We start from the raw sequence: 12,525 nt of genomic DNA, 5'->3' as shown, positions 1-12,525 counted from the left end.
TGCACATGTCTTCAGAAAACCTTGTTCAACTTTTCAAATTGGTACAATTTATAAAAGTTTCTTGTCAAGGGCAGAAGAGACACTGAGTAGTTATCTAGAAAATGAGAGCAAAGCTCAACCTTCAGAGCAACTTTTTTCCTTAAGAATTAATTAACTTAAAACATTTTCCTGCAGCCAAAACTTGATACACTACAGCTAAGCATCACATAGATGAAGAATTTCTAATTAAAATTTTCTGGCAAGATAACTGAATTGTCCTCATATTAAAGATTAATGCTTTTGATAGGCTTGATGGCTCTATATCCATTGTAAATCATAAAAAAGATGCTTGAGGAATTGATTCAAATTTATTAATTGCAGTAATAAATATCACATCAGCAACAGCAACAATAAAAAGCTGTTCCTAATTCTTGAGTGCTAATCGTTCCTAAGTTAGGAAATTTTATTTTATTTTTGCACACTACATTAGTGGAGTAACTAAAGCATAGTTGCCTCAAGGCAGGATTTTGCAGCTCCCTCTTCCCTCCCCCCTCCCCCCCCACGTGGAATTATGGAAATGCTGTGTTTACAAGAATAAGCTTCACCCTGTCCCTTCGGCAGTTCTGCAGCCAGACATTAACCTGTCCTTACCCAGTGAGGCTCAGGGAGGGTACACACCAACAGGAATCAGGAAAATCAGCTTCCAGTGGGTGGTGACAATTTCCAGGGCCAAGCCCCCAGGATTTCCCTGCACTCTTATTCCAGGCTTTTCTCCTTGCCCCTTCTTATATTTAGGGACTTTTCTGCCATCAAGCCAACAACAGCAATGCCCTACTCCACACTCAGGCCTCTTCATCTGAAAGGGCACAATGAAACTTATTTCAACATGAATTCAGATATCATTAGTTTTACCTACTGCTCAGACAGAATCCCCATGTTAGAAAGTATTTTAGTTCGTGTTTATGTTGAGTTTCCCACAAGAACAACCTTGAACTCTTAAAAAACAGTTGATGGAAAAATATCACACATTTCAAAGATTCCTGATTTTTATTCTTCAATAAATTAATGACAAATCAGTGGGACACCTAAGCAAGATAAAATTCAAGCTAAAACTCATTTAAAGTACATTGGTCCTCCCTGTTTTCCTGCCTTTGGACAGAGTTAACTGTTTAAGAAGGGGTAAAAGATGTAGAGGTATCATCTACCTCAGCATATTTCCAGCTCAGAGACATTAAAAAAAACTTCTAGAATTGAAAACTTTTCATCAAAACAAGTGAAAGCTTTGTCTGCCTAAGGAAAGTGGTGTAGAATGCTTCATTTTTCTTTTGTTAGGACCAGCTGCTAGCAGTATGTAGAAACTGAAGTTTAACAGAGCAAATTTTGGCTTCCTCCCATTCATCTCATTTATTAAGTCTGCTCATGGAAAAATTGCACAAACAAGGCCAGAAATACTTTGAAAGCAGTCCATATTTTGCTAGGCATATACCACCTAGAGATATAATTTTAAACAATAACCTGCTTTGTTTGTTCTGGCTCATTCTAGTGCTTATTTTTATTATGGTTTTATGCCAGTGTGCTACATGTTTGTAATCTTTTGGATTTAAACTTTAGGATTAGTAGGTATTGAGGAGGAAACAGAGCAAAAATTAATAACGTATGTTAATGAACAGCACAGGGACATTACAAAGTTCATTTCAAAGGATTTGGAGAAGTGATGGTAGCTTATGTGTATTGAGTCAAATTATGATTCAAAAGGAAAATGAAGTTGATTACATGTACATAAACTAGCATAAACATGTACATAACTATCATTCTAGGCAGTCTTGCAACTATTAAAAAAAACAACAAACTTTCTCCAGTTAAATCAACACAAACCCTCTCATGTACTTGAAGAGCTATTGCTTTATTTTAAAACTAATCAGTAATATGGAAGATAGGGAGTACTCGGTGTCAGGCTTCTGGTCTCTTGTTAGGAGACCTAGGGATAAAGGAAACCAATGAAAGTCTTCAAAGTTGAACACAGTAACAGACACTGATATTCATTTGTACTGTTATCTGAGTGGTTCACATTCACAACTATTTCCACATCAGCTATTATAGGCTTGAATTTGAGGGCTGTCTGTATTTAATTGCAGAAGGAACAATAACCTATAGCCTGATCCAATACAAGTGACATTTGCCCTGTTCACTTGGGAGCATCTCTTTATAGTGTTTGAGGGAGCAACTGCCTACTGTACTAATTTAATGGCTGCTTTGGAATAAATCTACGGATGCTATTATGTACACCCTGGTGCAGAAAAAAAAAATCAAAAAAGGTGTTAACACTGAACACTGAGTACAGGGAATAACAAACATCTGTGTCATTCTGAAGCCAGTGTGAATGGGTACAGTTCCCTAAAAGCCATGCAGTTATCTTTGCAAAAGGTTGAAGGTCTTAAATATATGAGCACAAAAAAGTTACTTTGCAATTTCAATTTCCATCTAGAAAGAGATGCTCCAAATAGCTGAAAATTAATGTTTTTCTTATGTTTTGTCTCAAATACAGATGTAATTCAGCACAGACCACTTTGATAATAAAAAAAAACAATCATTATAGTTTTAATTTTAATACTTGCCTTCACACACAGGCATCCCAAGGCAATTTTCAAAGGTACTGGAACAACGGACCATACAATTTAACTTGAAATTAATTAAAAACAGCTGAAAGAATCCAGTGTATAGCCTTCACTTTTGAATTTTAGAAATACTTTTTTTAGCTTTAAAAATTTGTACTAGATCTATCACAGCTTTTGCTGATTCAGATGTTGCAGTCACCATGTTGATTGAAAAATAGACCATTTTCTTAGGGGGGCTGAGTGCTTAAGATACTGTGGTCAAGCACTACCCTGCTATTCCTCCAGCTTGCAGGAATTTCTTATTATAATAAGAATTTCATCACCCCATTGCTTATTTTAAAATTAAAATTTTCCTGTTTCGGGTGCTATCATACCACTATTACAGAGCACACCTGAAAGCACATTAAAAGTCAATGGAGTAACTCCAACCGAATTCACCAGGCTTTGAAATCAATTTATTCACATTGATTTCAAATGGAGCTGAAAAAGGACTTGAGTGCTTATGAGGTTGGAACTCTGAGGAAAAAATAATGCATTTCTCCTTATTATGACAAAAAGCTAAAGAACAGTACTGCATTTTTTCAGGATAATTTTCACTGTTCATCTTTTTATTAGTGCAGTACTCAAATTCATTGCAAGAGCTGCAGTTGTAATTTGTTGCAACTGCAAAGCAAGGTTTCCCATGAACAAACTTGGTAGGGCTCTAAAAGTGACTGAGGCTGAGTAGGGCTTTTCTCCTCACACAAATATATCTCCTGGAAGAGGTATGTGGGTATACAGCATGCACAGAGAAGCCAGTGGTATGCAGAGCACCATATCTGCCCACACGCTGCCTAAATTTGCATTTCTGATAGCATATTTTTAGCTATAACAGCACTAGCATTACTACAGCGCTAGCTTAATTAGGCTGGTCCTCCCTGGGTTCAGACACTGCTGCACTACCTAGATAGTGCAGATAGCGCTGCCTTTGCCTCTGCAAGCCTGCACCAGGATGAGGAGTACCAGTTATCCATGCTGACCTGCTGAGCTATTGGGGCATCATTTTCTGTAACTACCAAAGTAAATAAAAATGCTATGTAATCACCACATTTCCTGTTTGAGAGCCGTTTGTCCTAGTCAAGGAAGATAAAAGTGAATGAAGGAGTGATACATTGAAAAACAGATGAGTTAAAATAGCTTATGTTTTCTAGTAATGGGATAGTTAGAAAGAAAAATACTCTTTGTTGTGTGCTTTCAATCATGTAAAAGATATCCCATGCCTTCCCATGAGGCTGGAGATGACAGGGAGGATATGCACTCATCTAGTATCCAGGACTCAGACAGCAGGCATCATACAGGAGAGCATTCCTAATTATTTCGGATTTCCAGCAATGGAAAGCACTTTGGAGAAGTAAAACATTTTTCTTAGCTAGTAGGCACGTTTTGCAAGACAAATAAAAGGACATAAAAGCACAGCTTAAATTTTCAAAGTGAAATCACCAAGACATTTAATCAAGTTTCTTTATAATTCCATGTAAAGACATTACAACAAAAATAGTCAAAGCATTTTCAAGTGGTTGAGGGCATGGCACCTGTCAAACAGTACTCCTGAATAGTCTGTACGCCTAGAACCAGGGAACATCTCAAACAAATACTTTAGCACACTATGAACTGAAAATCAGACCAGTTAGCAGTGCTGCCATTATAGTGATACCATGAAATGGTAGAGGTTTAAGTAAAGCTAATATACTGGGTTGACAATTCTTTTTTACTTGTCTATTTAGTCTGCAAGAATAAAATCCAGAAACTCTATTCTTTTGTGATAGAGGGATTATTATTGTTTCATCTTTATTTCTTTCTAGGAAGAGGCAATTTATCCAAAGCCAAAATTAAAGTAGCAAGAAAAATCTGTCTGTCTAAGCCAGTAAGCCAAACACCCTTACTATAAAAGCATAAGAACTTCCACAGGCTGTAGACATGAAAGCCTTCAGTGTCATCAGTCAGACAAACCCCTAAAGAAAAGTGACTTTAATCCTATGGGGAAGCTGCAGAGCTCTGGGGAAGGAACCAGCTTTGTAGACAGACAGCAGAGCTCTGGGGAAGCATCACTCTCCTCAGACACAAAACTGGACCTGAGGGAATCTGCAAGGCTCTACAACAGCAGATGCTCCTGTAGACAGCTAACAAAAATCGTTGCATGTGTACGCATGAGCACACATACACAAGTCAGTCTGTAATAAAGAATTTTTTTAAACAAAAGTTCTAGCCCAGATCCTTAGAGGAATTCTTTCCTGTTTTGCTTGGATACATGTTTTTCCCCTAGAAAAAAATATTTTGAGATGACTTCCTCCCTTTCCTGAAGTACTATACCAAATTTTCCTAAGAGTAAAGAACATTAGATTGAAGTTTGTTATGCCTTCCAGTTATGGTGTTCCCCCATCCCCTGCTTACACCTGTGCTACGCTAGCATTCCACGGCACATCATTATGCAATTTTAACCCACCTGAAGTTTCCAACAGCTGTGCCTTCACAGCATAGCCTTGGTGCTGCAGGACACCACAGAGGCAGAATGTGGCAGGGTTCACCAGCCTCGCTGGATCTTCTCCATAGGTACAGTTTGTTTTTTTAAAGAAAATAATCATTTCTGTTCAGGCAGAATCATTCCTCTGATTATAAAACAAGTTTCATCTGGATTGAAAAGAGCTTGAGAAATTCTGATTATTATCTAGTAATAGGTAGAAAGGGTCAAAATGGAGCCAATCAAATTCATGGAAGGAAAATCCATTGAGGGCTACTGAACAGAAAAGGTGCCACATCAGACTCAAGGTTCTGATCCACAAACCAGTGCAGAATAGATCAGTTTGGTAGGACATCATGTGCTCACTCTGCTATAGTACTTAAACGTCTGCTCTTGGTTCCTCTCAGAAGCCAGATAACGGCCGTGGTGGTACAGCCATTGTCATGGTCACTGCCTCAGTTATTGTAATGTACACAACACACAGGACACGGTACATTCGTTGCTTCCAAATTGTAAAGGAACCATTTCTTCAGTATTTATTTATGCAAAATATAAATCAATTTTGCCAGTAAAGCACTACTAAGCTCTTTGGTATTACTCACATGACTACTACTACTCCTCTAAGGTGAATAATTGTGGAATTGGGCCATCTGCCAGCTGGGAAATAAAGACCTAAGTTCTGTCACTTTTACTTTTACTGAGTATTACTTTACTTTGTGAGTTGACCTGTAATGAGATTCTGATGAGGATAGATAGAAGCTTTTCAGCCAGTATAATTCAATGATGAAAAATGATGGGTATGTTTGAAATTACATTTATTTCATACCATTCTCACGCTCCTTTTACTGCATCCCTGTAGCTTCTTTTTTAAACTATAGATAAGGATATTTTTGCAACTTAGGGTAATACAGACCAGAAAAAATAAGACTGATCTGAACTGCACTTGAGTCTCTCAGAACAATAGCACAGTATTATTTCCCTGCAAGCCTTCCCCAGACTTCAGGTTCTGGAAGGGTCTTGCATTGTTTTACACAACTTCCTGAACTATCTACTCAAAGTCCTACCTGCCACCACTGCCCAGCACACACAGAGTAGAAGCAGGCATGGTGAAATGCAGGGACTTCATATAGAAGTACGTGAGTCAGCTTTTATCCATGCTGTTTCTTTTCCAGATCTGGTAGATCTTGATGTATCCCTCCAGCTGATCAGGGTGGGTGATAGGTCAGCTCATCACACACAGACACGTAGCCTGAAACCACTCCTACACAGGCATGGATATAGAAGACCAGCTACTGAACTTATTGTCAAAGTAGTTTAAAACCAGGGAAAAGATCCATTTTCAGTCCTACTACAATGTTAAGTAATGCAGAAAGAAACATTATCAGGTAAAGACCAAATTTATTGTTTTAACCATTACCAAGCTACAGAAGCAGGCTTTGAATTGAACTGGGGTGAAAATACCTGGCAGGTAATTTCCAGTTCTCTTCCAAAGTCTAAAATAATTATACATACAGATAAAATTTCTATTTTGAAAGAGCTAAAAGTCACAAATTCTACCACTTCTCTCCTCCTATGAAAAGAGATGCACCATTGACTACAATGTATACCAGGGGAAGCTCCATCAGGCCTCTTAAGGTCCCTGCCCCAAGTAGCAGCTTTTGCTGGACTGTTTGCGTGGATGCCCTTTTTCCTGGGCAGCATTCACCCAAATGTAAGCTGACTGGTGGGACAAGTCATCTCCTTTTCCTCCTTAGAGGCTAGATTTTAAGAGCAAAAAACAATCAACCAAGCCAACCACTAATGCAACAAATGAACACAGCAGGTAAGAGGAAATGTTATGGAAAAAATGTTTACAATTTCCTGTAAATGTGAATACAGGCTATAGGTCAGCCAGTGAAGGTGTGAGCCTTTCCATTACAATTACACAGGCAACAGCTATAACTGCCTGGTTATTAACTGGGTCACATCACTGCTAGCTTTTAACTTCAGAGTAAAGGAGGTTTCCAGAAAGAGGATGACAGCAGACTAGATTTCTTTTTGTGGGAAAGGAAAGCATAAAGGCAGTTTGGGGGAGAATATATATATATATATATATATATATATATATATATATATATATATATATATATATATATATATATATATATATATATATATATATATATATTAAAGCTTAGAGAGATCATCTTGGTCCCTTGGTTCTTTCAGAGCCTGTCCTATATTCCATTCTTTGTCCAAATGGAACATGTTTGGGCTGGCTGCCTCTACCTCTGCTCATCCTCAACTCTGCGAAAAGTTAGTTTTGTGCTGCAAGCAATTGACCACAGAGGAGTAGGCTATCAAGTAATTGATTTTGCAGCACTTGTGTGGCCTCAGGCAGGTTTAGAGAGTGCTGAAGCAAGACAGGGCTTAAGGCTGTCCCTAATTCTGCAGCTCAAGTCAAGATGGGAGGCAGCTTTATGGGCATTTACAAACCGTACAGCTCTGCAAGCAGCCAAACGTGTGGGGATTCACAGTTGAGGCTTTGAAGGACATACACAGTACCATCCTTCTCCATCTGTTTAGGACACAGTTTGCGACACAGGCAAGTTCTGTTGCCTGGGCATTTTCTACTTCCTTTCAAAACTGAATCTACAGCAGGATTTCCCCAGAACCTCATTTTTATGAAAAACAGCATTTTTCAAATGTTAAAAAGCACATTATCATTCTGTCACCAAGCCCAATGTGTTCTGTGACCAATTTTCATTGTCTCTAGACAAACACGACACAGCCTGTTCTAAAAATTTCTCAGTGAAAGAAATACTTATAGATTTCCTGACAAAGTAACAATTTTAAAGTTTACTAGTTGATTCAAAGTGCTTCAAAATGTTCAGGTAAAGGCTCCATGGCTTAGTTTTCTAAAAAATTAGACCACAAATAGACCACAAACTGAATGCTAGAAGTGTCATTACACTTGCTAACAACACCATTAGAGGATGCTCTGACAGTACTGGCCTGGCACCAATGACCCAGGGTACACCAGCTGTTACCTTTCTCTGTTATTTTGCAAAGCAGAAGAATGTTAAAGATTCATCTAAGGAGGCATTCAGAGTATCTGCCAGAATATCTCTAGGCTTTTTCAGCTATTAACAATTTCAGTAAAACATGAAAAAATCTGCAAGAGCCCAAGGCTCTTTTGATTGATAGAAATTTTGTTAATGTACAAATTAACTATACATGTGGTTTTTAAATTCAATTTAAGCCTGAAAATCTAACCTTAGGGGTTTGAAATAATGGGGCATTAACTTCACTGCCATTTACAAACTACCATGAAACATAAGTAAATGACAAAGATGAATAAAATCAGAATGATAAATGTTTTATTGTTGGTATTTTTTTAAAAAATAATGTTATTGCCATTGAAAACTTAAGTGAAATGAATTCAGTCATTTTAGCTTAGTCCCTGGTGGACAATAGTCCACATTTCAAAAGCATCACACATAATTTGGCAAAATTGGTGGCTTCGGCTCAGATGTGGCTTAGGGCTGAGTAAGCATGCAATTCCCCTAGTGAGAGTGCCCCTTTCCTTCAGGGTTAAGGTCAATGGCTAGTCACTGTGGGGTAGGGAGGCTGATATTGTCTCTGCTTGTATTCATCTCTGCTACAGACAGCATTCCACCTGCCGGGCGTACATAGCCTTCCAGTGCCTACAAATATATTTCCTTAAATATACATGCACCTTCACTCCCCTCCACTCCCCCAGATAAACACATACCTTCCCTTTCTAGGACAGACAACCCTTCAGTCAGTTTTATAGTCCTCATCTTACCCTTTCTTCTTCCCCCCTCCTCCCTTCCCCATTCCACAGTCATATTTCACCTTATACTAGATTTAAAAGATTGCCCATTCTTGACCCAGAATACAGCTGGGCAATATACTAGTTTAATGGCAGGAAAACAGGGGCATCAATGGAAATTATAGAAAATCAAATTGAACAGATGTCAGGAAGCACATCAGGCATTGTAAATGTGAGGGATGCCCATCAGACAAGGTTATGGAGGTGAAAAAACAGAAGATGTAAAAACACAGCAAGAACAAAACCAGCCCTCCCCCCAGCTCCCGGTGATGTGTTTTAACTGATGTGTTGGGAAGGTTATCCTATGCCGCCCTTCAAAGTTAGGGAGGAATTTGCTGGATTATGCGATTATAGAAGACAAGTGTTAAGGCAACATGCGACATACAAACACTTCAAAAGCAGTCTCATAGAATGTTAATGGAGATTTCTGTCTAGCACCAAAATTAAGATTTTACATGAATTTTCAGAAATACATAAAGTGGAGGCATTCAGGCATTTAACACGGTAGATTGTGCCCACTGGGATTTTTAAGAGAGCACAGACATCCAATTCCCAGGAGTTGCAGAGTTCTGAAGAGCCTGCATCTTCACATTAGTGTGAGGCATTTGAATAACTTTCCTTGCTCAGATTTGAGATTTTTCTGCCTTTATTACCACTTTTAAGGAAGAAAATTGCAGAATTGTTTTCAAACACTAACAGGACACGTGAGCTTCTTCTTTCCTTCAGACCACGTAACTCCATTCATTGAAATGGTATCACACTAGCGTGAGTTTTAATTTCCTTTATCCAATAGAGTTAAATTTAATTGGAACAGTAGTCATTTCAGCTCTTGAGAGAGAGCACAAAAGCTTTGGTCTATCCTTACAAAGCCCTCACTAAAGGTAATATTTAATTCAGTAGGTACTCTTTTTCTAACGTTGTCAAAACATACTTTATAGGATTTCATTAATACTTTCTGATAATTATGAAAAAACATAGGCAATGTACATGATACTATATACTGTTTGGTCTATGTCTAGTCAAGAACCGTATTATTACATGTGGCAAAGGATTCAAAAGTTGCTTTAACGTGAAACAATACCTGGGTCAGGTAGCTTTTAAACCATTCTTCTGTGTTCAGACATATCTATAAAATCATACTGGTTTCCCATTTTGTGTTGGCTATTATAACTTGAACAAGCTGTTTCCTTACCAGCGGGCCACAGTGGCACAGGAGAGCCAGCATGCTGTCCTACACATGAGCTACAGAGCCCCAGCTGGAAGACAGGAGGACACTCAGGACTAACCAATGGTCCTAATGAGCCAGGAAGAGTGAGCAGGGCTGCCTAAACAGAGTAGAAAAAACTGAACCATCAATTTGTGACCATAACATTTGTACTTGGAATCTATGGCGTCATCTATGGCTTGTGAACTGCAGGCACAAGAGTTTAGAATGGTCCTATGCCACTGAACACAGAGTAGGAGAGCATTTCAAAGCAATGTCTTGTATTGACCCATGCTGAAAAACATTCTAATCCTGCTTCTGCCTGCAAAGCTACTGCCCGTTAGCATCAGCCATTAGCTGATATTTCGATATTGTTACTAAAAAGGATAGGAAGCATTCTAGAGTATCTTCACACACTGAGCAGCACTGCATGCATGCTCCTCTCTTCCACACAGTTAGCCGCCCTTGTCCATGACTCAGCCAGCCAGCTCTCACTGAGAAACCAGTTCCATGGGAACAAAAAAAAGACTTAAGTACGTACATAGTTTCAGGTGTTTTGGAATAACAAGACAAAGAAAATTAGTGGGAAAGTGAAAAGTAACATGAAAACTTGGCTAGAGGGCTCTGAAGCTGACAGTTTCAAGCTTTTTATTTAAAGCCAAAATGTTTTGAAGTGACTAATAAAAAGTCTCTTAATTGAAGTTGTAAAATCTATGTCAAGTAGTGTGCCATTCAAACCTCAGAAGGAAGTGATGGTGCAGAGAATATCAGGGTTTAAGTGCACTAAGTTATGCCAAAACATTCCTCTTTCTATCTGCTTACAGCCAGAACTAGCTTCTTGCCAGAAATGAGACTTTGCTAAAGCCAGGATATCTTACACATCTCAGAGACGAACATGAGGAAAAGGGTTCTCTGGGACATATTTTCTCAATCCATATCAGGTTTAAAAAAAATCTGTAAAAATACCTGTTTACTATCACAAAGTCTAATGTTGCTATGAAACCCCCTTGCCCATCAATTCTGTTCATTACTTCCAGTTTTTAATTGTTTGGACCAAGCCAGGCCAGCTCATCTTTAATTGGAATAAAGAGTTAATCTTTTATACAAAGGACCCAGCTGAGTCTTTGTATATGTTCAAATGTGTAAACGGCTTTTGGCAGTTTAGAGTGTGTGTGGTGTTAGAGGGATTTAGCTCATTAGCAAACCACAAAGGCTCTTCTGACACTGTACTGTGGGTAAAATACATGAGGCCAACCTACACCCTGTGGACATGTACAGCATAACTACATAATAAACAAGCATTTATTAATAATTTTATCTGTCACACATGCAAAAGGAGAGGGTGAGAAGTCAAAAGCTGTCATATGTTGCAACTAAAGAGGCATAATTAAAATGATAAGTGTCATGTGATTGTAACCCTTGAAGAATTAATCTAGCATGAAACAACAATGGTATAAATACAACAACATATGTTCCAAAAATTAATTTCACATAATAGGCAGCTGATGTAAGCACTTAGACCCAATTATGTATGGTCATACAATAGCAGCTGATGCATGGAAAATCCCTTCTATAGTGTATACCAGAATAATCCCATTATAAGTGATTGAATAGAAAGACTCCTTTAAAGTCTTTGCACTAGTGTATTTACAGACAAGCTAGGATTTATGGAAATGTGTAACTAACTTCTCCACAAATTTGTTTTCGAGCTTTAAGTTTTCAAATCAGATGTGGCTTCTTCTGTATCTCAGAGCATTGGCAGAAACATGATTTGTAGTGACAGTTACATCCTATGGATTTGTTTAACCTCCATTTTAAATAACTCTGTGTTTAAGCTAATTGTTTTACTTCATAATTTCTACTTCACCCAAATAGTAGGAATTGATTGCTACTATTATCTCTACCTGATTCTCCCTCTGCAACTAAATGAAACAGATCATAATTGAAGACATTTATCTAGTAGCATTAATTTGCTGTTAATATTGAATGTTTTGGCTTTACTTCTATTAACCTTCATTTTAGTACTGATTAATATTTTTCTCATAGAGAAAGCATGAATAGCTTACACAGAAATGAAGCATATTGGTGTTTCAGCTTATACCGGATTGTCTGCATATGAGCTTTGCTGTTTTTCTATTGACCTCAACTCTGGTTGCGTGCAATGCAATGTCACATCCCAAGTTTCAGCTTGAGAGCACAATGTGCATCCAAAATTTTAAACCTGGAAGCACTGATAAGAATTCAGATGCACACAGATTACCTCCCGACAATGACAGAAATAAACTTATTCTGGACAGAAACTGTATTTATTGATTTAGATTTGGCCCTGAAATCACTTCGGATGCTTGTAAGGTCAATCAGAATGACCTACCATATGTTTCAATAGCCTTCTGTT

Source organism: Anas acuta, chromosome 12, assembly GCF_963932015.1.
Source record: "Anas acuta chromosome 12, bAnaAcu1.1, whole genome shotgun sequence".
Classification (NCBI taxonomy): domain Eukaryota; kingdom Metazoa; phylum Chordata; class Aves; order Anseriformes; family Anatidae; genus Anas; species Anas acuta.
Note: the sequence above shows the minus strand (reverse complement) of the source record.